This window comes from Malaclemys terrapin, chromosome 7 (assembly GCF_027887155.1).
Source record: "Malaclemys terrapin pileata isolate rMalTer1 chromosome 7, rMalTer1.hap1, whole genome shotgun sequence".
NCBI classification, from domain to species: domain Eukaryota; kingdom Metazoa; phylum Chordata; order Testudines; family Emydidae; genus Malaclemys; species Malaclemys terrapin.
This window is the reverse complement of record NC_071511.1, coordinates 55,025,592-55,052,932: the sequence shown is the minus strand read 5'-3', so window position 1 is coordinate 55,052,932 and position 27,341 is coordinate 55,025,592. Positions and strand designations below refer to the sequence as shown.

Genomic DNA, 27,341 nt, shown 5'->3' with positions numbered 1-27,341 from the left:
ATGCCTTCCTGTGTGGTACCCTCAAGTCCTTTCACACACACCCCTCCGGGGAAGAGCTGAGGAAAAAAAAAAGGAAATCAGCTGTTGCCACCAGCTAATTAAACAACATGTGCACAAACCTCTTAAGACACAAAAATCCAATTCCGTTCTTAAAAAAGATAAATTTTATTAATAAAAAAAGAAAGAAAATAATCTGGGAACTCAGGCTATTACTAGATTTTAAAAGAGCAATTACAAGAATTAAGCACCAAGAATAGCTTTCTTGAAGTCCAGTTTAAAGGTTACAAGCAAAACAAAAGCACCTGGGGTTAGCATAGAGGAATCCACAAGCCATAATGAAATAAAAGGGATAAACCTAATTGTGTCTTCCTAGACATTTCCTGATCTACTTACATATCTGGGGTTTTAAATGAGTAGTTTCTAGGTATGATACTGATGACTTTTTCATAGCTGGCCCAGGCTTCTTACAGCATAGCTGCTGGCCTGTTTGCCTCTCCCCAGGAGAGCAACAACAGACAGAAAAAAGGGGAGTTTTTTTTCAATTTTAAAAAGTTCTAGCCTTCCCATTGGCTCTTTTGGCCAGGTGCCCACTCACTTCCTTTTACTTATACATAGCAATGAGACTTTTTAAGCCTTTACAGGTAGAGCAATTAGAGAACAGCTACTAAGTGGGATTTTTAGGGCAGGTCTTCACTACGGGGGGGGAGGGGGGGCGATTTAAGATATGCAAATTCAGCTACGTGAATAGCGTAGCTGAATTCGACCTATCGGAGCCGACTTACCCCGCTGTGAGGACAGCGGCAAAATCGACCTCCGCGGCTCCCTGTCGACGGCGCTTACTCCCACCTCCGCTGGTGGAGTAAGAGCGTCGATTCGGGGATCGACTGTCGCGTTCCGACGAGACGCGATAATTCGATCCCCGAGAGATCGATTTCTACCCGCCGATTCAGGCGGATAGTGTAGACCTAGCCTCAGCTACTGACTGGCTGAGTGTCCATAAAAGGGAGCTACTCCTCCCCTCTTCATCTATCACATGCCCCCCAAATCACAGATGGTGTTGGCCAGCCTGGTTCAACCTAGAGGTTTAGGAAAACAGAGTTAATAGTATATATGCACCTCTAATTTTACTACTAATTACACAAAGAACTAAACAGTATTATCCACATTTTAAGGACTACAATGACTTAGAATATAGGGACACTTTTACTTGGCTGATTCTGGGAAACCTGCCTGGGAGAGTGCATCAGCCACTTTGTTAGAGGCTCCTGAAATGTGTTGTATTTCAAAATCAAAGTCTTGAAGAGCTAAACTTCACCGAAGAAGTTTTTTGTTAGTCTCTTTGACTGTGTGAAGCCACTTCAGTGCAGCATTGTCAGCCTGTATGTGGAAATGCCATCCCCAAATGTATAGGTGTAGCTTCTTCAGAGCATACACAATGGCATAACATTCTTTTTTCGCAGTCCAAAAGGGAGCACATTAAATTCACAGCCCTACATGGGCGATGAAGGCTGACCTTTCCTTGTCTGGTTTATCTAGCGGCACTTGCCAATACCCCTTAATTAAGTCTAAGGTGGAGATGAATTGGGCACGTCCCAGTTTCTCCAACAGCTCATCTGTGTGTGGCACTGGACAGTTCTCTGGGCGAGTTACAGCATTTAGCTTACGGTAGTTCATGCAAAAGCGGATTTCCCCATCTGGTTTGAGAACCAGAACTACTGGAGAGGCCCATGCTCTCTCAGAGGGGTGGATTACACCCATCTGTAACATGTCCTTGATCTCCATTACTATCACGGCTTTGGCTTGAGAAATCATCCGGTAGGGTTGGGTTCTAACTGGGCGAGCATTACCTGTGTCAATGGAGTGGTACGCCCGTTCTGTCTGTCCTGGGGTGGCTGAAAACATTGGCACGAAGCTGGTGCACAGCTCCTGGATTTGCTGTCACTGCTTATACCCAAGGGTTATGGAAAGGCTCACCTCTTCTACGCCACCGTTGCTTTTCCCTTCTTAGTAGACTCCTTCAGACCATTCAGCGTTCTCTCTCTCCTGGGCTGTAAACTGGAGAACCTTGATTTCTTGGGAATAAAAGGGCTTTAGAGAATTAACATGGTATATCTTAGGTTTTAGGGTAGGGTCTGGGAATGCTATGAGGTAATTAACAGCTCCCTCGTACTCTTGGACCATAAGTGGCCCCTCCCACAACGCTTCCATCTTATTGGCCTGGAGCGCTTTCAGGATTATGACTTGGTCACCTACTCTGAAGGAATGCTCTCTGGCATGTTTATCATACCAGGCCTTTTGCTCTTGAGCATCCTGTACGTTTTCTTGAGCAAGGGCTAGAGAGTCTTTGAGGGTGTTTTGCAGGTTAGTTAAAAGTCCAAAATGTTAGTTCCTGGAGAAGACATAACCCCCTTCCATTGATGCTTCACCAACTGTAATGGCCCCTTGACTTCATGGCCCTAAACGAGTTCAAAGGGTGAAACCCCCAAACTAGGATGTGGTACAGCCCTGTAGGCAAAGAGCAACTGCTGCAACACTAAGTCCCAATCATTGGAGTGCTTATTCACAAATTTACGTATCATGGCCCCCAAAGTTCCATTAAACTTTTCACTAGGCCATTCGTTTTATGGTGGTAAGGAGTGGCAACCAAGTGGTTCACCCCATGAGCTTCCCAAAGACATTTCATGGTCCCTGTCAGGAAGTTAGTTCCCAAATCCGTAAGAATGTCGGAGGGCCAACCTACCCTGGCAAAAATATCTGCCAATGCCTGGCTCACGCTTTTAGCCCTGGTGTTCCTTAGAGCTACTGCTTCCGGCCATCGAGTGGCAAAATCCATTAAGGTCAGTACAACTTTCCTCTGGGTGTCTTCTTAGGGAAAGGACCTAGAATATCCACAGCTACATGCTGAAATGGAACCTCAATTATGAGGAGTGGCTGGAGAGGGGCCTTGACCTGGTCTTGGGGCTTTCCCACCCTCTGGCACACCTCAAAAGACCAGACATAGGTAGAAATGTCCTTGTCCATTCCCTCCCAGTGGAATGACTTTCCCAAATGGTCTTTTGTCCTATTCTCCCAGCATGGCCACTAGGGTGATCGTGGGCTAAGCTCAAGAGCTTTTCCCTATATTTAGTTGGAACTACCAACTGTCTCGGAGGATGCCAGTCCTCTTTGTGCCCATCAGAAAGGATTTCCTTGTATAAGAGTCCTCCTACAACAAACCTGGATCTATTAGAAGAGCTGAGAGACGGTGGGTCACTCCATGCCGCCATCCAAGCTCCCTTGAGGCTTTCATCCGCTTCCTGCTCTGCCTGGAACTGATCTCTTGATGCTGGAGACATTAGTTCCTCGCTGGATTGTGGACTTGGGCTTGGTCCCACTGGAAGCGATGCAGGTGATAGGGGTGTCTCTGTCAACTATGAACCGCTCTCTGCTGGTGCACTAGGTTATATTTCAGGCTCTGGTTGAGCTTCTTGTGCCGGTTTAGCTGCTGCTGCAGATGCAGGCTCTGTGGCGCCGTTTGGTGCTGGCTCCCCTGACTCTAGTGGGGTTGCAAGCACAGGCTCTTGTGCTGACTGCTCTACCAGTTCCGATCCTTGGGCTGGTTATGACTGGGTCCCAGGAACTGTATCTACAACCGCTGCAATAGACTCTGGTCTGGGGTCTAGTTCCATCACCTCTGGCTGGGTCCCCGGACCTGTGGTATCAGGGGACACAGACTAGGTCCTTCTAGGAGGCTCAGGAATGGAGATAGGTGTGGAGGCCTGTTTAGCCTGGCTGTGGGTGACCATCCCCACCCTTTTTGTTAGCCTCACATGGTTGGCTAAGTCTTCTCCCAGCAGCATGGGAATGGGATAATCATCACAGACTGCAAAGGTCCATATTCCTGACCAGCCCTTGTACTGGACAGGCAACTTGGCTGTAGGCAAGTAAAAGAGTTGGCCTTAAAGGGTAGCACTGTCACTTGGGCCTCTGAGTTGATGAATTTGGGGTCCACCAGGGATTGGTGGATAGCTGACACCTGTGCTCCAATGTCTCTCCACGCAGTAATCTTCCTCCCGTCCACACTCTCAGTTTCCCTTAGCTCTGGGGGTATTTGCAAGGCATCTGGGCCTGAAGGCTCTCAGTGGGATCCCAGGGTGATGAGTTGCAGTTGGCTGGTGCTCTTGGGGCAGCTGGCCTTCACATGCCCCAGCTTATTACATTTAAAGCATCACCCTGCTGACTGTGGGCTGGGGCGAATTGGGTGGTTGGAGAGTAGGGTGGTGGGACGAGGGGGCATCTGGGGTCTCCCTGGCTGTGTGGAGGGCTCCTCCTTGTGAGATGGGGCCTTGGGCTGATTCTGATGGTGGGGTGTCATCTTGGGTTGCCCCTTCTGGTATCCCCACCAACTGCTATTAGCTTTCTTCTTCTCCACCACCTCCACCCATTTGGCTCCGATCTCCCCCTCCTCAATTACAGTTTTGGGCTTCCCATCTAGGATGTACCTTTCTATTTCCTCAGGAACACCCTCTAAGAACTACTCCATTTGTATTAGGAGAGACAGATCTTCCAGAGACTTAACATTTGCTCCTGATATCCAGGCATCTTAATTTTTTACAATGTGGTTGGCGTGTCGGGAAAATGCCACATTTGGTTTCCACCTTAGGGCTCTGAACTACCAACGGGCATGCTCAGGTGTTAGCCCCATCCTAATTCTGGCCTTTTGTTTAAAAAGTTTGTACTTGTTCATGTGTTCTTTAGGCATTTCAGCTGCCACCTCTGCTAAGGGCCCACTGAGTTGTGGCCTCAGCTCCACCATATACTGGTCTGTAGAGATGTTGTATCCAAGGCAGGCCCTTTCAAAATTTTCTAAGAAGGTGTCTGTATCATCGCCTACCTTGTATGTGGGGAATTTCTTGGAATGGGGAGCGGTACCTGGAGGAGGACTGTTAGGGCTAGTTGGCTGACCCAGCTTAGCCCTTTCTAAGTGGCAGCTCTGTCACGGCTTCTAAGCACTTCGCTACCATTTCCAGCTCCAAGAGCGTCGCCTCTCTTCTCTCCTCCGCCTCCAAGCACTTCTCCTCTGCTTCCAAGCGCTCCTCCTCTGCATCTGCCTCCAAGCGCTTCTTCTGTAGGAAGAAATTCCTGTCTTCTGCAGTTAGAACTTGGTCTGGGTTAAGGGCATCCCTCCATCTTGGCACCTGGATCTCAGGTTCGGGAGGGCTGACCATTCCCTCGGGGAAATCTCCGGTCCCCCATCCCCTTCCTGCATTTCTGAAAAGGAGCTAGATGTCCGGGCTTGATCTGGGCCTGTCTTCTCTGTGGCATGCCGCTTTGGGAAGACTGGTTGCTCTAGGGTTTTGGTGCCCGACCGCAACCTCATGCACAGGGCTGCCCTACTCTAGCCTATTTCGTTGCCACAAAGCTAGAAAAAAAAAATAAACGGCTTGTTGGACTCCCTGGCTTTGCAGGCTGAATCCTTTGCGTGTCTGTTCCCCCTCAGGCAACCTCCCTGGCTTTGCAGGCTGCCAAAAGGAAAAATGTGTCCTTTTAAAATCCTGAGGACTGTGCCTCTCATTCAAAATGATCCCACCGCTTTGCCACCATGTCAAGCCTAATTCCCCACTCTGGCACTTCGAGTGCAGAAGGTGGGAGCCCGCAAGGATTCTAAAAAATAATACTAGCCACTCTAGGCTTGTATTAAACTCCCAAGGTTACGGCTTTTCTCTGACCTTGGATTGGTAGATGCTGCCACCACTCAAGTGCAGAACCCCACTGAGAGCCCAGGAAGGCGCAATTTGGAATTCCTTCCTGTGGGGTACCATCTATCCCTTTCACCCCCATCCGGGGAAGAGCTGAGAAAGAAGAAAAAAAAAAGGAAATCAGCTGTTGCCACTAGCTAATTAAACAACGTGCACAAACCTCTTAAGACAAAAATCCAATTCTATTCTTAAAAATGGTAAATTTTATTAATAAAATAAAGGAAAGAAAATACATCTGGGAATACATTTGGCTATTGCTAGATTTTAAAAGAGCAAAACTACAAGGACTAAGCACCAAGAATAGCTTTCTTGAGGTCCAGTCTAAAGGTTTACAAGCAAAACAAATGCACCTGGGGTTAGCACAGAGGAATCCACAAGCCATAACGAAATAAAAGGTATAAACCTAATCGCATCTTCCTAGACATTTCCTGATCTACTTACATATCTGGGGTTTTAAATAAGTAGCTCTAGGTATGACACTAATGACTTCTTCATAACTTGCCCAAGCTTCTTAAAGGATAGCTGTTGCCCTGGCCACCTCTCCCCTGTAGAACAACAACAGACAGACAAAAGGGGAGGTTTTTTTTTTCAATTTTAAAATGTTCTAGCCTTCCCATTGGCTCTTTTGGCCAGGTGCCCACTCATTTGGCATAGCAGTGAGACTTTTTAACCCTTTACAGGTAGAGCAATTAGGGAACAGCTACTAAAAAGGATTTTATAGCTACTGGCTGGCTGGGTATCCATAAAAGGGAGCCCCCCCCTTTCATTTATCACAACTTCCAACATTTTAATAGAAGTTTATCAGTTTTCAGTAAAAACGCAAAACTTGAAATATTTTGGTTTGCAAAGTTTTGTTGAAAAAAATGGAAAATTTTAAAAGAAATAAGCTTTCTGTGAACATTTTCATTTTAAAAGGGCATTTTTCACTGAAAAAATATTTTGATTGAAAATTTTTAACCAGCTCTGCTTGGGGGAATGTAAGGGTGAGGCTGTGCCAAGAAAACCCATCAGAAAAGGTGCATTGCATAAAAAAGTTCTGGGAGATGGTTATAAGTGTGGGGATGACACAGGTTGACACTGGTCCTTTAGGAGGGAACTGAGCCATTGCACCTGTTACTGGTCAGCTGACTCCAGCTGAGCTTTAAAGGAAGGCACCTGGGCCTAAGGAGACATGGGACCCTTACTACCTGCTCCCTGGTAACAGGGAGTCTGGGAAACCTAGGATTGCCAGAGTGCCCTGGAAGGAGAGAGAGGGAAGCAGGAGCAGCAGGACTGCCAGAGTTCCTTGGGATGGGCAGTAGAAGGAACTGGAGAATTAAAGGGGGAAAAACCCCTGGGAGCTGGGGTGAACTGAAGAACTGTGTTTTTGTTGATCTGACTGAAGTTTGGACAATAAAATTACATAAAAGGGACTGTGGTTGTGTCAGTAAGTCCTTAGCAAGCTGGAGAGGAGCTACTACAGGGCAAAACTATGTTTCTGTTGCATTAAGTTGACAATGTAGAGATGTTGGGTCTCTTCTGCTCTAGAATACATTAGGTAAAGTATGTTAAAAAAGTGGGGTGGGGGTGCAATAAGTGTAGGGGCAGTGTTGAGGTGCTTTATGCACAATCCTACTGGGGTCATTACCAGCTGAGGAAAGGGGTGCATTGAGGAATTCTTTGCCTGCACTCAGAGGCACACTGTGGATAACACTACACTCCACATAAGGGCAAATAAGGAGACTCTGGACCTCCCATTTCTATTAAGGGTGATGATGAGGTGCCAGCCACAGGCAGCAATCTCCTTACATGACATTCATTGAAGGGAAACCAAGGCCAGGTCCTCAAAGAGGAGGAGGGACAAAGGGATCAAAAATCATCTTTCTACTGGCAAGCCTGTGGACAGCCCACAAGCTCCTATGCAAGGACTTCATCTGGACAAGTTACACTGCTTACAGATGCTATACAAATTCAATTGCACTGAATATTAACACAGTGCTTTAGTCAAATTGCACAGTGTCTGTCTCAAATGAGTAATTGTTTCAATATTCTATTATAAACACTCAGACATATTTTAATGTGCCTGAAGCTAGTTTAGACTTAGCACTGCCTTGTAACTACTCTTCCTAAATGTTTCTCTTAATTATTTTGAGTCCCCCAGAGAACCTTGGGGCTTCCTTTCCCCGCTCCTGTCTTCCAACCTGGTTGACTTGGTTCAGAAAAAAACTGAAAATGAGTTATAATGAATGTATGTTTTCTATATATATATATATAAAACAATTTTAATGTTAACTTAGTGCTGATAAAAGATGTTGCATTAACAACACCAGAGACTAACGCCTTTTATATTTATCCACATAAAAAAGGACAGACTAACCAGTGACAATGCAGCTTCTTGCATACATAGACTTCCAATGCACCTTAATTCTATCTGGAGCAGCCCCCTTTAGTTCAACACTCCAGGTATTAGCTGTGTTTGGCCTTCTCTGACAAGAGAAGGTGGTGATTTTGGGGATGTGGAAATTTGCCTTGTAGTACACTATCTTGTAGTTGATTCCATCAGTTTTCACATGTAAAGCAGGGCTCAGTACTTGGTTTAGATAGGGACACCTAAGTGCTGCAGGATGTCATTAGTATATTATCAACCTAGACTGGGGACTAAATCTGATTTCAGATGCCACTGATTTTGTTGGGAGCAGTATTGCCAATTCCAAGCATTAAAAAAAAAAAAAAAAAAAAAATCAGGAATCTGCCCCTGCCTCAAAAAATCATGCATATGGCTTCAAAAATCACGAGACTTCTTAAAAAGAATACATTTTGGGTTATTATTATTTTCCACCTGGTTTCTGAGCCTTTCATTTTCCAGTTTTTCTTCCACAACCAAGAGGACTAGAAACTTATTTTTTAAAAGAGTGAAAGCTGAGTGTCTTGTAGAGACCCATATCTCCAGAAGCTAGGGCTTGAAGAAAAACACCAAATATCACAAGACTTGTGATAAAATCATGAGAGCTAAAATCATCAACACTATGAGAGCAGGATCAGTCTTTAAGTACACAAACAGTTAGAGCACTGCTTCCCAATCTGCAGCCTAATCAGCACACAGCTGTGGCCCATGTGACAGCCTCAGGGCCATACACGCATGGTATATATTGTGTGGCTGCAGTCCACATAACACCCAGAGAGCTGCATACGCAGCCACGATGGTAAATAGGTTGAGAACCACTGGTTTAGAGCTAGGGTTTAGCTACATCCCATTTTGGCTGGGACAGTCCCTTTCTTAAGCCCTATCCCACCATCCTGACTTTTTTTCCCCAAAGTGGGCATTTGTCCTGTTTGTTCTTACCAACTGACAAACGTCCGCTTTTGTCAAATAAGTGGGGTGCAGAGGAACATGCAGGAGGCAAGCAGCGATACCAGATCCATGCCAGGGAGGAGGCAGGGGGCACGCAGAGCTCAAGCGCGCTGCAATGCTAGCCCGAGTCTCATGGGGGGGGGTTAGGCAGGGCTTGGGTGAGCAGCGATGCCAGTCCTGTGACGGGGAGAGGGGGCGCTCCGGTGAGCGGCGTGGGCCAGCTCTGCACTGGACGGGGGGGGGGGGGGGGGGGGAAGAAGCCCTGGCTAACCCCGTGCAGGAGAGAGGGAGCACGGACTATCCCTGAGAGGAGGAGGGGGGCTCAGATGAGCAGCTCACGCCGGCCCCCGGGGGGGAAAGAGGGCTTGTGCTAGCCTCATGGGGTGTCCAATTTTCCCTTTGGGAAATAAGATCACCCTATTTAGAGCCATACTGAACAAAACAAAACAAAACGGAGGGGGGCGTGAATGAATTTCAGACTGGAACTTGTCTTGGCACGGTGCGAAAGGGAGGAGCCCTGCATGGGCTGGGAAGCATCATCTCTGAGGGAGTGAGACGATAGCCCTGCCTCACAAACGGGGTAGCCCAGCACTGCAGGCTAGGGACCGCGGGGAAGGCCGCACTGCGCTTGGGAATTCCAGGGTTCCCAACGCCTGCAGCAATTGACCAGCAGGCAGGCGTTGTTGATGTTGTGAAGCTCCCACTCCCGGAGGCGTGTAACGCTGCGAAACCCTGGCTGCCTATAAAGCCAGAGGAAGTTCCTGGCCCTAGTGTCTCTGAGGGAGCTGTCAGGGTGCGCGGGGTACGGCGAAGAGCCCAAGGATGCTGGGCAGGGGGAGCCCCGCGCTGAAGGTAGAAACGGGACGATGTCCCTGTTAGCGCGCAGCAGCCCGGTCCCCCAACCCCATGGTTTCCACCTCTGCAGCCCCGCCCACTGCGCGCTCTGCTCGCCGCCATGTTGTGGCTCTACGCAGTTGCTTTTCCTCTAAGTCCTCCCCTTTTCGTACCTTTTTTCTCGCGAGAGGCGGGTGCTCGAGCGCGCTCTCTCCCTCCCCTTTTCGGAGCAGGTTCTCGCGGAAGCGATGGAGGTTTTGAGGTAATTCTCGCGAGAGCTGGTTGCCTTGGCTCCCCGTAGCTATAGCAGCGGGGTGGGGGACGAAGCGAGCGAGGATGCTGCGCGCTCCGGTGGGACGCGTCTCTGGCGGGTGAGTAGTTACGGCAAGTGCTAACTTCCATAAGCGCGGGGCGGGGAGCCCCCCTTCGCCTGTGCGCCCCGACGCACCCTGGGATTGGAGCCCGGGGGACCTGACTCCCCTGTTAGGGGGGAGCCCGTACACCCAGTTCCAGGGTGCTGGGCCCGTTCGTCTCCATCCCAGCCCCGGGGAAGACCGCGACCTCCTGCCCCTATCTCCGGGGAGAACTCTGCCCCAGAGCAACGACCCTGTCCTGGGTGGGAGCCTCCTGTCCCCAGGAATCGCTGCCGTCCCAGCAGTGCCGTATCCTCGGGCCCCTCGGGAGAGTGGGAAGAAAGGGTCAAGAGGCGCCGGGAGGGGGTTCCTGGGGAGTTGGTGGTCTCGGCCGTGGCGGTACCCCAGGCGGTGAGCGTGTGAGAGGGGTCTAACGCCCACGGACCACGCAGGACAAGAGGTCGGTGGGTGCTAGTGCAATGGGACACTATGGGAGTATCAGTAATATGGGGTGCAAGGGGTGTCAGTAACAGGTGGGGGTTAATGGCAGTTAGTTTGTAAGCAGGACTGGGAGATGAAGCCGTGAAATGAGTACTAGCACTGGGGTGTTGCAGACTGCTGCTGTACAGCAGTTCTTATTCAGTGCTCAGGAGCAAAATAATCCCATGTTTTACACATTCACAAAAACATGGTTTTGTTTTTGGCTTTTATGGAACAGTAAAGATGCTCAGAATCTGACTTTTACAAGTGAGGGGAAAGCCACTAATAAACTATCAAGCTCTTTAAATCAGTTACAGCGTGACATGGAACCCATTTGCAGTAGTGAATTCAGCCCCTGAATAAGTGAGTGGAAATCGGTGGGAGTTGTGTTTATACCCAGGCTGAAATGTTGCATGGCTCTAACCTGCGTTCAGATTGCAGGTGAGAAGAGTTATGTGTATGTTTAAGTCACGAATTTGGTGAGCTGCTAATAGTTAAAGGGGAGTCAGTAACAAACAAACAAAAAAGAAGTTCCACTAGCTAAGAACATCTGCTAGCAAGAGGGAATTTTGAAGTTAGCATCACTGCAGTTAAATTTTATTAGTAATTAATTATTGATAAACGAAAGAAACAGAACTGCAGAATATGTTCTAGATTGAAAGAAACTGGTTTAAAAATAGAGGCTTGTTTCCTCCTTTTGCATTGAACCAAGGAATGAAAAAAAATGGCTTTTCTGAAAGGGAGAAAGCTGTCTGACTTTACAGGGTATGATTTTGTTTGAATCTGTTTTTTTCTGTGAGAAGATTATGGCTGTTTTTGGATCTTTGAGGATTAGAGTCCCAAGAATAAACCAAAACAATGCACTTCATGTGCTCAAAAAGTTACACACATGGTTTTCTGCTGCCTCAGTGAATGAGGAGAGAAGCTGTTATGGGTATTAAAGGGTAGAAATGGGTGGTTGTGTATGTAAATTTTCAGGTAGCTTTTGGTATTACAGAGCAAACTAAGGTGCAGTAATTATGAAGATGTATACAAATTAAAAGGAAAATACAAAAAGAGTTTCCTTATATTATCTCTGGGGCAATTTGAAAGAAATAAGTATTTTTTAGAATAATTCTGAAAACCAAGTTTCTTTAAACATACATTACTGTTCATTCTCAGAAAAGGAACTAAGACTGAAAGATTCCTTGCTGCTGTAGATTGGATATGGAATAGCACTTCAATATAAATTGAAAATGATAAATGCAGAATTAACAATGACTGTTTTTCTCTCTAAAAGGAAAAGAAATTGTTGCAGTACTGAAAATTAAATTGGTGAAATAATGCATAACTTGAACAAGAAAGTTTTAAAATATAATTGACAAAGAACACACCATGAGCTAAAATAATTTTGGAACTGGTCCATGTAGAGCAGCTCTCATTTAGGAGGTTAAAATAGTAATGGACAAGATCTCCAGATTGGACTCTCCAAGAACTCTGCTGCAGTACCTAAATTTGCGTTGCATATTCATTTGTATCAAATTAAATATTTGTCCTCCAGCTCTGTTCGCCTCTAGGTGGTGCCTGTCAGGCAGGTTTGGGTCACATTGCTCACTGAATCCTCTTTCTCTCCCCCCCCCCGGTTAGGAATCGTGTGTGTGTGTGTATATGTATGTATGTGTATATATGTGTGTGTGTGTGTATACACACACGATTTTTCAGTGTTCATAAAGCAGATTTGTAGCAGTAATGTTATATCTGCTAACTTGCAAAAGTTTTCTTGGAATTATCCCAACAGGACAGAATCCAAAGGCAGCTTAGATGTAAAGTCTGGTTGTCTTTCCATGCATTTTCCCTTTGCTTTCCCATCAGAAAGTCATTTTTCTGCAGAGAAGCGAAGAAATCTGTGGGGGACATAAATTTTGCGCATGTGCAGTGATGCAGAATTCCCCCAGGAGGAAAGGGAGCACTCTGATCAACAAAAGAGAAAACTTCGACAAGAACTAGAAGAAAAAGGAAAGCCCTTGCATAGGAGTAGTTTTCAGTTGATAAAGGCATCTGAAAATACTTCCAGCACCCATGAAGAAGTTACTGCAATAACTGGAAGGAGAAATATCTGCAGGCTGAGCAGCAGTTGGTGGGACTGCAGATGACCAAGCCAAGTTCTGAAACGTCCATGTCAGATACACGATTCACTCCTCAAAGACCCAAATAATTTAATGAACAAGCAATACCAAGATTTAACAGAAGAAATTCTTTGTTTTAACTAGGGGCAAATAGGACATTTTCAAAATGATTATGAGAATTCTCCTAACCCAGAGGTAGGAAAACTACAGCCCTAGGGCCCTACTCGGCCCTCCAGACCTTTTAATCCAGCCCTCAAGCTCCCGCCTGGAAGCAGGGTTGGGGTCTTGCCCCACTCTGCACGGCTCCCGGAAGCAGCGGCACGTCCCCACTCCGGCTCCTTTGTTGTGTGGTGTGTAGTTGCTGGTGTGTGTTTGCTTCAGATTGGCGGTCCGTCTGTAAGCAAGGACTGGCCTATCTCCCAAGGTCTGTGGGAGTGAGGGATCGTCCTTCAGGATAGGTTGTAGATCCTTGATGATGCACTGGAGAAGTTTTAGTTGGGGGCTGTAGGTGACGGCTAGTGATGGTCTGTTACTTTCTTTGTTGGGCCTGTCTTGTGGTAGGTAACTTCTGGGTACCCTTCTGGCTCTGTCAATCTGTTTCTTCATTTCACCAGGTGGGTATTGTAGTTTTAAGAATGCTTGATAGAGATCCTGTAGGTGTTTGTCTCTGAGAGATTGGAGCAAATGCAATTGTATCTTAGAGCTTGGCTATAGACAACGGATCGTGTGATGTGGTCTGGATGAAAGCTGGAGGCATGTAGGTAAGTATAGCAGTCAGTAGGTTTACAGTATAGGGTGGTGGTTGTGACCGTCGCTTATTTGCACTGTAGTGTCCAAGTTTAGGTTGGATATTAGGAAAAACTTTTCACTAGGAGGGTTGTGAAGCACTGGAATGGGTTACCTAGGGAGGTGGTCCTTCCTTAGAGGTTTTTAAGGTCAGGCTTGACAAAGCCCTTGCTGGGATGATTTAGTTGGCAATTGGTCCTGCTTTGAGCTGGGGGTTGGACTAGATGACCTCCTGAGGTCCCTTCCATCCCTGATATTCTATGATTCTTTGAATGCATCACAAGTAGTGATGGGGCGCTAGAGGACGAGAGCTGAGGAAGTGTTGTTCTAAGCCAGCCATAAAAATATTGACATACTGTGGGACCATGCGGGTACCCATAGCAGTCCCGCTGACTTGAAGGTATAAATTGTCCCCAAATCTGAAATAGTTGTGGGTGAGGACAAAGTCACAAAGTTCGGCCACCAGGTTTGCCGTGACATTATTGGGGATACTTTTCCTGGCGGCTTGTAGTCCATCTTGTGTGGAATGTTGGTGTAGAGCGCTTCTACATCCATAGTGACTAGGATGGTGTTTTCTGGAAGATCACCAATGGATTGTCGTTTCCTCAGGAAGTCAGTGGTATTTGGAAGATCACTGGGAGTGCTGGGAGTGTAGGGCCTGAGGAGAGAGTCCACATAGCCAGACTATCCTGCTGTCAGGGTGCCAATGTCTGAGATGATGGGGCATCCAGGATTCCCAGGTTTATGGATCTTGGGTAGCAGATCGAATACCCCTGCTTGGGGTTCTAGGGGTGTGTCTGTGTAGATTTGTTCCTGTGCTGCTTCAGGGAGTCTCTTGAGCAAATGGTGTAGTTTCTTTTGGTAATCCTCAGTGGGATCAGAGGGTAATGGCCTGTAGAATGTGGTGTCAGAGAGTTGCCTAGCAGCCTCTTGTTCATATTCCGACCTATTCATGATGACGAAGGAGAGGCTGCTAGGCAACTCTCTGCTCTCCAGCTACTTTTCTATGGGAGTTGGGTTATTTAGGCACTGGAGAAAGGCAATGAAGTGAACTCTAGTTCACCCAAAGGTTACACATACACTGTCCCATCACTTTGAAGTTAACATTCTATTTACTATGTATACACTATTTACTATACATACACCGGTAATCCAGTTACACTGATTAACATAAGGCAATTGCTGGTCATGCATTATAACATGGATAGGTAAGCTGAAGACTATATATGTAATATTGTCAGTTTCATACAGGTCTCACATCTTTGATCTTAAGGTTGACTGAACACAATCACATACATAATATAAAGGTGTGACACAGACCAGAAAGGGTTACATAACTACCAGGCTCATTGACCCAGATTCAACCTTTAAAGACACATTAAGCTATAAGAAGAACAGGAGTACTTGTGGCACCTTAGAGACTAACAAATTTAATTTTTCATGAGGTTGATGGATTTGTTAGTCTCTAAGGTGCCACAAGTACTCCTGTTCTTCTTTTTGCGGATACAGACTAACACGGCTGTTACTCTGAAACTTATTAAGCTATATGTAAATTGTAGTTAGGGCCATTTCATGTTAGTTAGACTAGAGCTTTGAAATGCAAACCTGTATTGTTAGAGAATTAGAGGTAATACTAATTGTATTTATTTATATAGAGTATATTGTTAGAGGTTAACAATGCAAGCAAACAGTTCCGTCTATCACTGTACCTGTTAATTCAGAGATCAAAAAGAAATGTTAACATTTAAATGAACTGTGAATGCAGTGATATCATTGTCTTAATTTCTCTTTGAAGTATATGATGAACTACCTGTAAATGGAGGGAGATAGGCAATTGCCTTATGTTAATCCACGTACCTAATTACTGGTGATGCTTAGGAAATAGGAGGTCTACTTCACAGCTAGGGTAATTGCCCATTTTTCACCCAAGGACTGCATGCTGTCAAGAGGCTGCCTGGGAACTGTATAAAGGGTTCTTGGGACCTGATCCTTTCATCTCAGATCTGCTTAAGCTTCATCAGGGGAAGTGTGAGACGAAAGACAGGTCTTCAGTTCCATCTGGATCACCCTGACATTGGACTGAACCTATGGACTAATTCTGAAAGAATTCTTTGCAACTCTAAAGTTCACCATCTCCACTATGAAACTGACTTAAGAACTCTATTCATGTCTGTATGTATAATGATCTTTTAAGCAATACTCTCTCTTTTCTTTTTTAATAAGTTTTAGTTTAGTTAATAAGAATTGGCTGTAAGCATGTATTTGGGTAAGATTTGAAATATTTGTTAACCTGGAGGGTAATGTGTTCAATCCTTTGGGATTGGTAGAACTTTTTATATGATGAAAAAGATTTTCAGTAATCCTCATCATGTTTGACTTGGCTGTCTGGGTGGGAGCCCAAAGGCTGGGTTGCTTTAAGGCAACTGTATTTTTGGCTTCTGGGTAACCAGTAAGGCATTGTGGAGGCTGTTTTGTTGCTGGCTTGGTGAATCTAAGTATTAGAATAACCACCAGTTTTGGGGATTGTGTGCCCCATTCTTTGCAGTTTGCCCTAATTGAGCAATCTCAGTGTGGCCCCTCTGGGATCCCGGTCACAAAAGGCAATTAAGACATGAAAGGGAATTAGCATCTATAAGTTAATTTGGTTACATTGTTACACTGCTAATGGTTACTCCTGGGGGAATTCAGCACCACTGTGTAATGCAGAATTCCCTGTTTGCCCTGCAGAATATCTGGCTGCCACTGGACTCTGCAGAGGCCAGCTCACAGTGAGCGGAGTGCCCAGCCTGTTAGGGCTGGAGGTTGCACGCTCTTTGATCCTCATTCTCCCTGGTACAGGAGAGGTCCTGGGAGACTCAGCCAGCTCTGGCAAAGGGTGAGAAAGGGCAGATCTGCACCACACCATGTCCCCCGTAAAGAAGTTGGGGGGAGTAAAGGTTCTGGGGTGTTGCTGTCTGGGCTGAGGGCTGCCCTGTAGCTGGGCTCTGTGGGGAAGGGGGTGCTTGTGTCTGGGGCCTGCCCCGCAGCTGGGCTCTGAGGGGAAGGGGGTGTGGGTGTCTGGGTTCTTGGGGCCCCACATATCCCCCTCAAGCAGCCCCCAACTGGAACTGGGTTGTTGTAGTGGTTTCTTTAACCCTCTAGTCCTGGACGAATCTTTTTGGCTGATGTCTGTATTGTTGACATAGTTCTTGACAGGTATTTTTAAATAAATTACCAAAATAATTGAAACTGGAGTGCTTATATTGTGTTATTTTGACAAATAAAATATGCAGAATTTTAAAATATTGTGCAGAATTTATAATTTTTTTGGCACAGAATTCCCCCAGGAGTATATGGGTACATAGACAAACACATTTAGCATCTATCCTTGATTTCTGTTACTACAAATGAATGGGTTAGGGATTGCTGGTCTAGTACATCTTGAAATTCAAATACAAGTGAATTATCCTGAAACAATTGTAATGCCTCTTGTTAAGTTGTTATGGGCCATACACAAGTTGGCTGGTCTCCCAGTGTCACATGCCCATAGGCCCTCATCAGGATCAGAGCTCTTGTATACTGGGTGCTGTGTAACCATATCTATATCTATATCTATCTATCTATACCTATAGATATACCTATATATATAGAGAGAGAGAGAGAGAGAGCATCTCTGCCATGAAAAGCTTACGGTATAACTAGACACGACACAACAAGTGATGCAACAAACAGAGCGAGGGAAAAGGGGATAAGAGGATGAGGTTATAATGGAAAGGTCACAGATATTCAGTTTTCTCATGTGCGTGTCTTATGGTTCAAAAATATAAAAACGAGCTCTAGTATCTATTGATTCATTCATGTCTCTAGAACTATTTACTGTTACCATACTGTCCTCTTCATTTCCCCCCCAGTAGTTCATTTTAATGGAATTCCTGTCCATCCCCATTGCCCATCCATTCACCTGGCTGTCTACCCTATGTTCTACTTCTTTACAGGATTAATTTTCAACTAATTTTTTTCAATTTTTTTTATTTCTTCCCTCACTTGAAACACTCAGTTTCCCTTTTGTCCTTCCTTCACCATTCAACCAGTTTGTCTTCTCTATCCATATCAACCCCAGAGTCACTCTGCTCTTCCCTCCCCAAAGACCATTCCCAGGTAAAAACTTGCTGTTTGTTGATGGATGTTATAGGGTAGAGTTTTGAGGAGGAGTTAAGCATCTGCTCAGGGGAAATCCTGCTGTTTATTTTAAGAGGACTGGGAATCTCAGCACAGTTCTCTTCCCCCTGCTGCTGCCACTCAGGTAGCAGCCAGTTCTCACCCCTCCAATATACCCCAAGACTCTGGCTTCATCGCTGGGAGAGGGTGATAATGGTTCTCCTGCATCAAGTGGCTTTAGGTTGTGTGTGTGCGGGTCATCTGGGCGACGTACCTGTGAGGCACCTTACCTCAAAACTTTAATGGCAGCGTCATACGCTCTTTTATCGTCAGATCAGCACATTGAACTAACACAGTCTGTGCATGTGAATAGGTGGTCTGTGTTAATATTACTGAAGTTGTTGCTAAGGTTTTGTGTTAAAGTGCGCGTTAGAGGATGTTGGGGTATGTAGTGCTTTTCCGTAACTGTTGGAGATGGAGGTGAATGCCTTATGAAATGTTAATGTGTCATCTGTGCTGTTGTAGGCAATATGAACGTGGCAAGGAATGCAGAAGATTTTTCCCTTCACTTTATTTTGCCATGTTTCCAAGATTTTGGGTTGGTTGAGTGCACCCTGATGTGATCTTAATTGTTGGTAAATTAAGTTTATTTTTGTGTTAATAGAATGTGAAACTTCTAGTAGATCTTGGTCTCTGATGCATGGGAGAAGGAATATGGAGTAAAGATTAACTTGAAAGGCTAAGCTGACATGCAGGTGTCTGTGTGTCTTTTGCAACAGTTGATAACTTTGCCTGAAAAGTGCAGGGAGTTGCATTACCTGTATGGGAATTAATGTGTGTTGTCCCCAAATTTAGTAAGAGCACTGCAGACCTGTGGTGGACTGGATTTATGTTGTGGCGGTAAAAAGCCTTTCTGTCATTGGCCATGAGTCCTTGTTTTAAATTCTGAAAGCAGTTTGATCGTATAAGGACTAATCATTAAATGTCAGTGTTTGAGTCACATGACCACACAAAAAAGCATTCCAAATTCATAATTTTTTTAAATTAGCATTTATATTATTTTAAGTTGTGACTAAATCCTTTCCTGAGTTGAGACTGTCTGCAGGAAGTTTTAAATGAAAATAGATTTGTTTCTGTTGTCGGTATTTCTGATTTACAATCTTTTAAACTGTAGCTTTTATACATAGACACTTTGCTTTGTAACAAAGGAGATGTTGGTTGTGAAATTCTAATGAGTTAGTATAGGTACCTCCTCCCCCACTTTTTCCTACAAACTTCTGCTTGATGAAATAGATTTATCACTGGATTAAAAACTGTGATAGATACAACTCGGTATATGGTAATGTGAAGTTTGTTTTAAAATCTCCAGTCCCCTGTCAGAAGGCAGCCCTGCCTTGAGTGCCCTCTTGCAGCAGGCCACAGCATGACAGACATGCCTGCCTCAGTTTCCCCCTTCAGATTCCCCCAGTAAATCCACTTCAGGCTCTCTTGCCTAAATAATGCACCTCCTTGGGGCCAGTTAATTACCAACGCATAGTTCACTGAATACTCAACAAAAGTCCCAAATATAGTCCATTTCCCACCTCTATTGTATATAATCCTCAAAACCCTGCTCTTCCGAGCAGGCAACCACACTGGCCCCTCTCATGGGAGTCCTTCTATACCATACTCTGGTGTTGTCCACCATACCCATGCTCCTCATCAGTCCTCTTCGGTAACACTGCCAGGACAGCCCTTCCAGCTAGAGTGCAACCCTGCTCTTCCCACCATGAACCCCATAGCCTCTTTGTTGGGGGAGCATCCCTCACTCCCCTGGCTCTCACTGCTCCCTTGGGTCCAACTCTTTGCTGTGGAGATTTCAGTGGGTAAGCCTCTCCGTTGCTCCCAGGCTTTCAGCCCTCTCTGGCCCTTGGCTTCAGCTCTCTGGCTTAGAGCCAGCAATCGCCTCCCACTGCTGCTCCTGTCCCTCCTGCCTTCAGTTATGGTGTTCTCTGTGCACTGTGTGTGCAAAGTCACGCTGATGGGGGTGGTTCAGCGCTCTCTGCAAAATGGCATTTTATGCATGGCGTGCTCTGCGTGAGCCCTGGTCCCTCTTTCTTTACAGATTAAGCACAGCATATTGTCATAGGTCAGCTCCCCTGGAGCGGGCTCCTGCAGCCGGCTGTAGCATGACAAGCATGCCTGTCTCAGTTCTGTACTCTTCTTCATTTGCCCTTGCTGCTTCTCCTCTCTCTTTTTCAGCATCAGCCCTTTGTGTCAGCATTCCTCCTCCAGCTGTAGCGCTTTCTGTTTTCGGGCCTCCTCGTCTTGTCTGTGCAGGGCCTCAGCATCTCATCTTCTTTACCTTCTCTGCCACCGTCTCCTCCCGCCTCTTCCTACTCTTCTCGTCAAACTGAGCAAATTTTTCTTCATCTGTCTTTTCTTCTCTTCCATCTGCTTTACCAATTTGTGAGTCTGGAGCACCTTCCATTGACACGTCTCCTATTTAATTTGATCTCCTCCAGTCGCCATCTTTTTCCTCCTCCAGCTTCTTTTCTGTGTGTTGATCAGCCTCCTGTTTCTTCTTCAAACTCTTCAGCCACTGCCGCTCCTTTTCAACTAACTCACCCTTGGGATTGGTTTGGAGCAGAGTGTGGCGTTCGATGAAAAGTTTCATTAAATCTACTTCGCCCCACAGCACCTCAGGCCATGGGCAGCTGTTTCTTTAGTACAGTATGTAAAAATGTCTTGAAAGGACAAGCAACCTTGCTGGCTGGGCAGGGAGGTGGGGGGTGGATTCTTTTTTCTGGGAAGGGAGAGTCTATCATCCTTTGCTTGCTGCTCATCATACAGCTCATCTACAGCTTTCTTATAACTTTGGGGCTGTTGCTGAGCCTCATCGCTCTGAATAGAATTGCTCTCTGCTGCTTCCCTCCTGCTGCTCTGCTGCAAGGTTGATGATTGGTGTCTTCTTGTCATTTCAAAAGTGAAGGGACACCCTTGAGTTTGGGGAACCTCCTTAGAGGAGGGGGTGCTAAGTCCCAACTCAGTCCTGACTTTAACTGTTATTTCGTCATCCACAAGCCTCTGTGGACAGCTCATGTGATTGGAGGCTAGAGATGACTTCCGAGCTGCCTTACTCTTGGATGTAATCTTGCTGACAGACTTCTGGATTGTGCTTTTCGTTTTGCTGGCCAGTGAGTACTTCTCTGCCAAGGAGGTCCTGTGGCTCATGGAGGTTCAGCCCAACAGTCTGTGGCGCACAGAGTGATAGTTTGATTTGAGCCTGTGGAGGTCCCTATGCTATCCTTAAAACGGGTGTTTACTGGTCCCGGGCTGCCTTCTGGCCCCTGAGCTGGAGGCTCCCTGTTTATATTGGGTTTATAGTAGGTGTATTTGCTATTTTTCCTTTAGCTGGACTCTAGCTTTCTCTTTTCCCTTTGGCCTCAGGAATTTCAGGGATCACCAGCACAAAGGCTTCCATCCCAGGTTTCTTGGAAGAGACATGTGAGCTAAGGACCGTGACCTGGGGACTTTTGCCCTTTCTCAAGGACACTTCTCTTCACATGTAACTCAGTACTATTTTAATCATTGACAATGATCTCTACTAAGGGGACCCTCCCTTCCACTCGCTGGACAGCTGACTTCTGAGGACGTACCTTGGTGTGTGTATCAGGTGATGTAACTTGGGATCATGTCACTCGTTGAGATGGGGATGCCTCTTCCCCCACAGCCCTGATTATTTCAGGTCCCCTTTTTTTCTTCAGAGTCTTTTGGAACATTGCTTAGAAGATGCTGTTTTAATACTCCTCCTCCTCCTTCTTCTTCTTCCTGATGGGGTCTTTGGTCTCATCCAGAACAATAGACAATTGCTTCTTCTGATGATTTCTCTGGGATGGTGTTTTTGTCATTTGCTCTGGTTCATCACTGAAGCTACTGCTAAATATCTTGATGGCCTCATTGCAGATCTTGTGCAGCCAGACCAGGTCGGTGGTGTCCACCTGCTGCAGGAATTCAGACTGTTTGCAGTTACAGACTGCCAGCAGATGTATGGGGCCTGTCGCCTCCACCATCGTTCTATCCATCGGTCTACTGCTAGGCTGGTTGCTCTTGTGCTTTCTCAGACCAGGCCGGCTCCATGGTCCCTTCCTGGTCCTTGGCTTTGGCTCTCTAGCTTAGAGCCCACAGGCACCTTCTTCTGCAGCTGCTGCTTCTCCTGGCTTCTGCACTTTCCAGCCCTGGCTTGGGGATGTCATCCAGCAAACATCACTTGTTGCTCAGCTTGCTTTCAGCCTTCCTCCAGGAAACACTCTTCCCTTCTCTGGGTCTCCTGCTGCCTCTGATGCTCCCTTATCCTTCATAGCTGCTTCTGATTGGCAAAGTGGAGCTGGATCTATTTAATTTAATTGGGCCAGCCACCTTGTGACACCCTCTTCTATAACTTTTATAAAATGACAAACTCAGTGCATTTGATAACCCTGGAGACTGAAGTCCTCTCTTTACCCACAGAACAAGTGTGCCATTGCAGTGGTGATACAAGTTTCGGTACATTGCTCTGACGCTGTCTTAGCGCTGGTCTGGAGTTGGCACCAAAGGGGTGAGAGGGTAGTTCTTTTTATATACCTGTTAAATCTGCTGAGATGAAACTCTCAGCAAGGATGCAAATTATTATGATGGTCTGTGTCCTTTAGGAATTGGGCTGAGACTAACTAATCATTTCACATAAATCACAGCTGTCAGATTTTAATAACTTTCCTTTACTACTGACAGAGGCTAGATTTGAACCAGTGATCTAGAGGTGAAAAGCTCTGTATTCCATTACCAATCCCCTGAGCCATCCATATGTTCCTTTATTTAAAATCCATGTAGTCCTCTTAAATAGAGTATGGGGTAAAAATCTGGTGTCACTGGCATTTGAGAATACTCTAACATTGTCCACCCCAATTGTTCACTGTGCGTGTGAGGGCACAGAAGTTAAATATAGCAACAATTTCTTACACACCAGGGCTTTTCGTCGTTGAAATCCAACCATATGGCAAAACGCAGCTTTATCTTAAAACCATTAACTAAGAACCTATTGCTACCATTAATTGGAAAATGAATCCAAGCTCTTGTAAGTGGCATGCTGAGAGCTATTAACTTCACGCTCCTGCTAAGAAAACAAATTTCAATACAATTTTGCTGCTCTTAGCAGTATTTTACTAACACATCTGTCCATCATACCAAGATTTGTTTACTTATCTCTGGAGGCTTTTGAAATTGTGTTGTCATTTTTATTTGTCATCCATTACTAATGTTTACTGAATACAGTCGAGATGCTTGGTCCTGTAAAAAGTACAGTAGAAGACAGTTTCTTTTTCATGGAGTTCATAAGCAAGGTTAGACAGAACAGTTTGGACACACAAACTGGGTTCATCTCAAAGCAGAGTAAATAATAGTATTGACCTTGCAATATGCAGACTGTTTCAGCAGCTTGCAAGATTGGGCACAAATTCCATTTAAAAAAAAAAAAAGTGGGTTAAACACTTTCATGATCATCTAAATTTTCATCCTTTTTGAGATAAAATTTCTCAGCAAATGGCTTAGCAAAATTCAGCGTTCAGAAAAATGTAAATGCTGTACTCTCATATTTATACTGAGTTTGGTAAATTATTACGAAGTTACCTTTTACATTTACTTTTTTTCTTTTTCTTTTTGTTGTTTTTTTTGCCTTGTACAAACTCCCGACCAGCACCTTCCTCTTTTCTTGGATTATATTATGCCTGTTTTGACATGACAGTATTTTCCTCTTTCCCATAACATTTGTTTCTCTCTTTCTAATGTGTCTGAAGGAGTTTGTCAGTCTTGGTTTTGTCATTTTGCTGCCCATTTTATTTTATACCACTTGTTTCCTAGGGATATTTTTATTAACCTGTATAGGGGTTGAGTCCACATTGATATCCAGAGGTAAAGGAATCCATTTCTCAAAGCTCGTTGGGAGACTAAATATGAACATTCTTTTCTCTTGCTCTACTCAGTGTTCAAATCTGAAGTTTTAACATTTTATTTTCTTTAGTTGTATATGTGATCTGTGTAATTTGTGTGTAATTCTGATCTACAATGCTGCCTCTGTGTTTATTATGACTCAAAACATTTAATTCCAACTATTATCTATCAAATTTAGCACAAAGAAGTTCCATTAACTCCCTGGATGAAATTGCTGTACTTGTACATCGCTTTTAGTGTTTTTAGGCTTAGAATTCACTTCTAGAGAATTGCCAGAAAATAGCTCAAAATGTTTTCAGTGAAAATTAAGAAATAAGGCTACTAAAGATGTCCTGAGTCTTTTGGTCAGTGACGGTGGAAAAGATAGGTGAAAGAAGATATTAGAATGTTGTTACTGATGAGACTTGAGTCTCACTGTTGCTGTCTGTTGGGAGTATGATAAGATTTGAGTAGGTAGTATTTTTCTTCACCTGTATTTGAATTCTTTCTGGTGATGTGATGGCAACTATTCTTTCTTATCTATATATCGCTGTTAACTCCTGGCTACCTGAGAGGCTGGTTTTCTTTCTGTATTTTTCCATGATAGATGAGATGTGTGGATTTGATCAACTTTGCAGTCTCCATGTTTAAAAGTCTGGTGGATAATAGATGCCTTTGCTGTGGATTTTCTCTTTTTACCATGCCTTTTGAGGAATTGTGAGCCGTGTTTATGGGTGCATTATGTTGTTCTTGTGGAGTGGTACTTTTTTTTTTTTTTTTTTTTAGTTTGGGGAGTTTCAATTTAAGAAATTGCACCTTAATGTCTTCAGCACACATGCATTTTTATAATCTTATAAAATGCATATGCATGCCACTGCAGAACATGCCAAAGAAATAGCAAACCCTTGGCCCAAAGAGTTGTTAATCTAAGACAGAAGCAGGTATGATAATGTACAACAAACACACAGTGAACACAGATTGGTATCTCATAGCTATCATATTTCATGGGGTAGTTGGAGTTTCAGAAGATTTTTTTAAAGGTTAGAAGGACTCCCATATGCTTATTGGGAGACAGCCCCAGCCTTATCGGGTGGTGTGGGAAAAAAAGTACAAAATGTGGAGTGAGTGAAAGAGATGGTTGTAATCAGGTGAGAAGCCTGTGTGAAATATAGGGAAACCTTACAGATTCACTAAGCTTTCATATCTACATCAGCCCTTGTTCAACAAGTTAAATATCTTCTAATATCAAGTTTGTATTTTGGAAGGTTTGGTTTCTGATCTGTAAATCTCAATGGATAGTTGTGGTAGCCAGTATTGGATGGTTCTCCTTGCTCCTTTTTTTTTTTTTTTTCCTTCTAGAATTTTGTGAATGACTTCTTTTCCTTTTTAGCAAAAAAAAAAAAAAAAAAAAAAAGAACTAAAAATACACAAAAGTGACTCAGAAATACCAGAGACAGCTTGTAGAGGAATTTTTTTTCTATTAACATTTTATGGAAATGCCCAAAGATAAAAATACTTTGGGAAACTGCCAATAAAGTGTGTCGCAAAGCATGAAATGCCAGGAGACTTTCTGGTGTTCCTCCTGGGATTTCCAGTAGAGAAAGTGTATAAAGTGATCAATAAACAACTATGAATGCATTTGTTAGCATAGCAGTACATGTGCAGTCACTATGACACAGAAACAGGTTAATGCTTCGAATAGATCTACATGGCATTGTAGAATATAGGACACTACTGTTGGGGTAAAATGAAGGAAATAACTAGGACAAGAACATGAAAAGGGGCAACATTGATAATATAGAGTGTATCTGATCACTTTTGAAATGTTCTGCGAGATCTTCCTGTTTTCTAAAACTTTTTTGCCATATTGTAATCAAAGTGTATTAAACTAGCACACAAGCATAGCATCCCAAAATCTGGGAAAGATGAAGCGGAGTATTCTGTATGAAGTCAGCTATCTCTATGCTAAAAAGCAACAGAGAGTCCTGTGGCACCTTTAAAACTAACAGATGTATTGGAGCATAAGCTTTCGTGGGTGAATACCCACTTCGTCACCCACGAAAGCTTATGCTCCAGTACATCTGTTAGTCTTAAAGGTGCCACAGGAGACTCTCTTGCTTTTTACAGATCCAGACTAACACGGCTACCCCTCTGATACTATTTCTATGCTAATTTACCTGTCCAGTATTTTATATAATTTGGTAATGGGTACTATAGGAAGCTCATGGATAAATATTTCTGGAATGTAGAAAAGAATCAGTACATCAGTGTACTTGATGTGGTGATTTTATATATTTTTGTTATATTTAAATCTGAAGAGGAATGGAAAAGAATGCTTACACCCCCAAAATTTTTTAGTTGGAACTTAATTGTACCTAAGGATGCATAATAGTTTTCATTCTCTAACCACTGCTTTTCAGTTGCTCCTAACTCATTGAAATTTTCCAGACTGAGTCTTTGCCCACAGATGAATCTTTCGGTAAGTTTCACAGAAAACATATTTAAATATTTTTGAATAAGACGAGCGTGTGTAAGGGGAAGGAGATGGGGTGGATGGAGAATACTTATTTCCTGTTACAGAAACATTCTGGCAACTTGTCTTTTTTTTTTTTTTTTTTCCCCTTCTGGACTAGCTGAGGTTTAAAAGTTGGCATGGAAAATAGCCCTCATTGCGGAAAAACACACTTTTGAATGGCATTCTTACTTTTTTGAGGAGAAGGTTTTATTTCTAGGGGGAGCCAGTGACTGAATATGTACAAAGATTCTGAAAAGAGTTCAGAGACATGGTGGAGGTGGTTCAAACTAAACTCACTCACAGCTGAGCGGACAAAAGGCGTGGTTTAATAAATGTGCTTTTTTGAAGTAGGGGACTTGGTGTTGGTGCTTATCCCTGTGGAGAATATCAAAATGCAAAACTCATGGGAGGGACCTGTTGAAGTGTTAGAAGAGGGGAATTAATGTACGTATGTTAAAAGGCCTCCCACTAAAGCAGTCCTGCAGTTGGTACATATGAATAGGCTTAAAGCTTACCACAGTCAGCAACCAATGGTAAACATGATTTGTTGTGTTGAAGGAGAAACTGAGGCATCATACCTCATTGATTTGATGGCTGAATGCCAAAGTGATTGGCTACTTTTAAATATTGAGCCTATGGGTTAATGCTAGCTGAAAAGTTGGAGGTAATGTCTGTGCTGCAAGCATACAAGCAAGTATTTTCCAGCAAGGACTCGTGATGAATCATTTAAATCATCATGTGCCCACTCAGACCTACCGTACCATTGGCAAGGTGCAAAAGCAAATTCAAACATGGGGGATGATTAAAGAGTCTGGCAGGCCCTGGACATCGCCAGTTGTCTTGGTCCCTAAGAAAGATAACTGTAACATTTTGTGTTTATTATAGAAAACTCAGTGCTGTCATTGTTCTAGATGCATATGCTGTGCTCAGAATTGATTAAATGCTTGATATTTTGAGCAAAGCTAGACTTAGCATGTCTGACCTTGTGAAAGGTTAGTGGCAGATCCCTTTAGATGAAGATGCACAGAAAAAAACTACTTTTATTACTGATACAGGATAGTAGGAGTTCAAAATATTACCTTTCAGATTCATTAGTGCAGGAGCTACTTTTCAGAGGTG

General features: G+C 44.3%; 1 protein-coding gene, 1 long non-coding RNA gene and 1 pseudogene across 7 annotated transcripts in view; 1 reads left to right on the top strand and 2 right to left on the bottom strand.

Annotated features, from left to right (window-relative positions):
- Positions 1-152: 152 nt before the first annotated feature.
- LOC128840014 (uncharacterized) lies at positions 153-9,145 on the bottom strand. The gene is made up of 3 exons (XR_008445590.1): positions 9,061-9,145; positions 5,709-5,831; positions 153-2,072 (listed from the first exon to the last, which is right to left on the bottom strand). It is a non-coding gene; the product is annotated as an uncharacterized LOC128840014 (long non-coding RNA).
- A 404-nt stretch (positions 9,146-9,549) lies between these two features.
- Positions 9,550-27,341, top strand: part of USP54 (ubiquitin specific peptidase 54) — a 256,337-nt gene continuing 238,545 nt past the window's right edge. The window contains exon 1 of one of the 6 annotated variants that reach the window (XM_054034284.1): positions 9,550-10,274. The gene's annotated coding sequence lies outside the window, so the exon portion shown is untranslated. The remainder of the gene's footprint in view (positions 10,275-27,341) is intronic. The other 5 variants (XM_054034283.1, XM_054034282.1, XM_054034279.1 and 2 more) reach the window with 5 other exon arrangements.
- LOC128840342 (inner centromere protein-like) lies at positions 19,796-21,816 on the bottom strand (annotated as a pseudogene).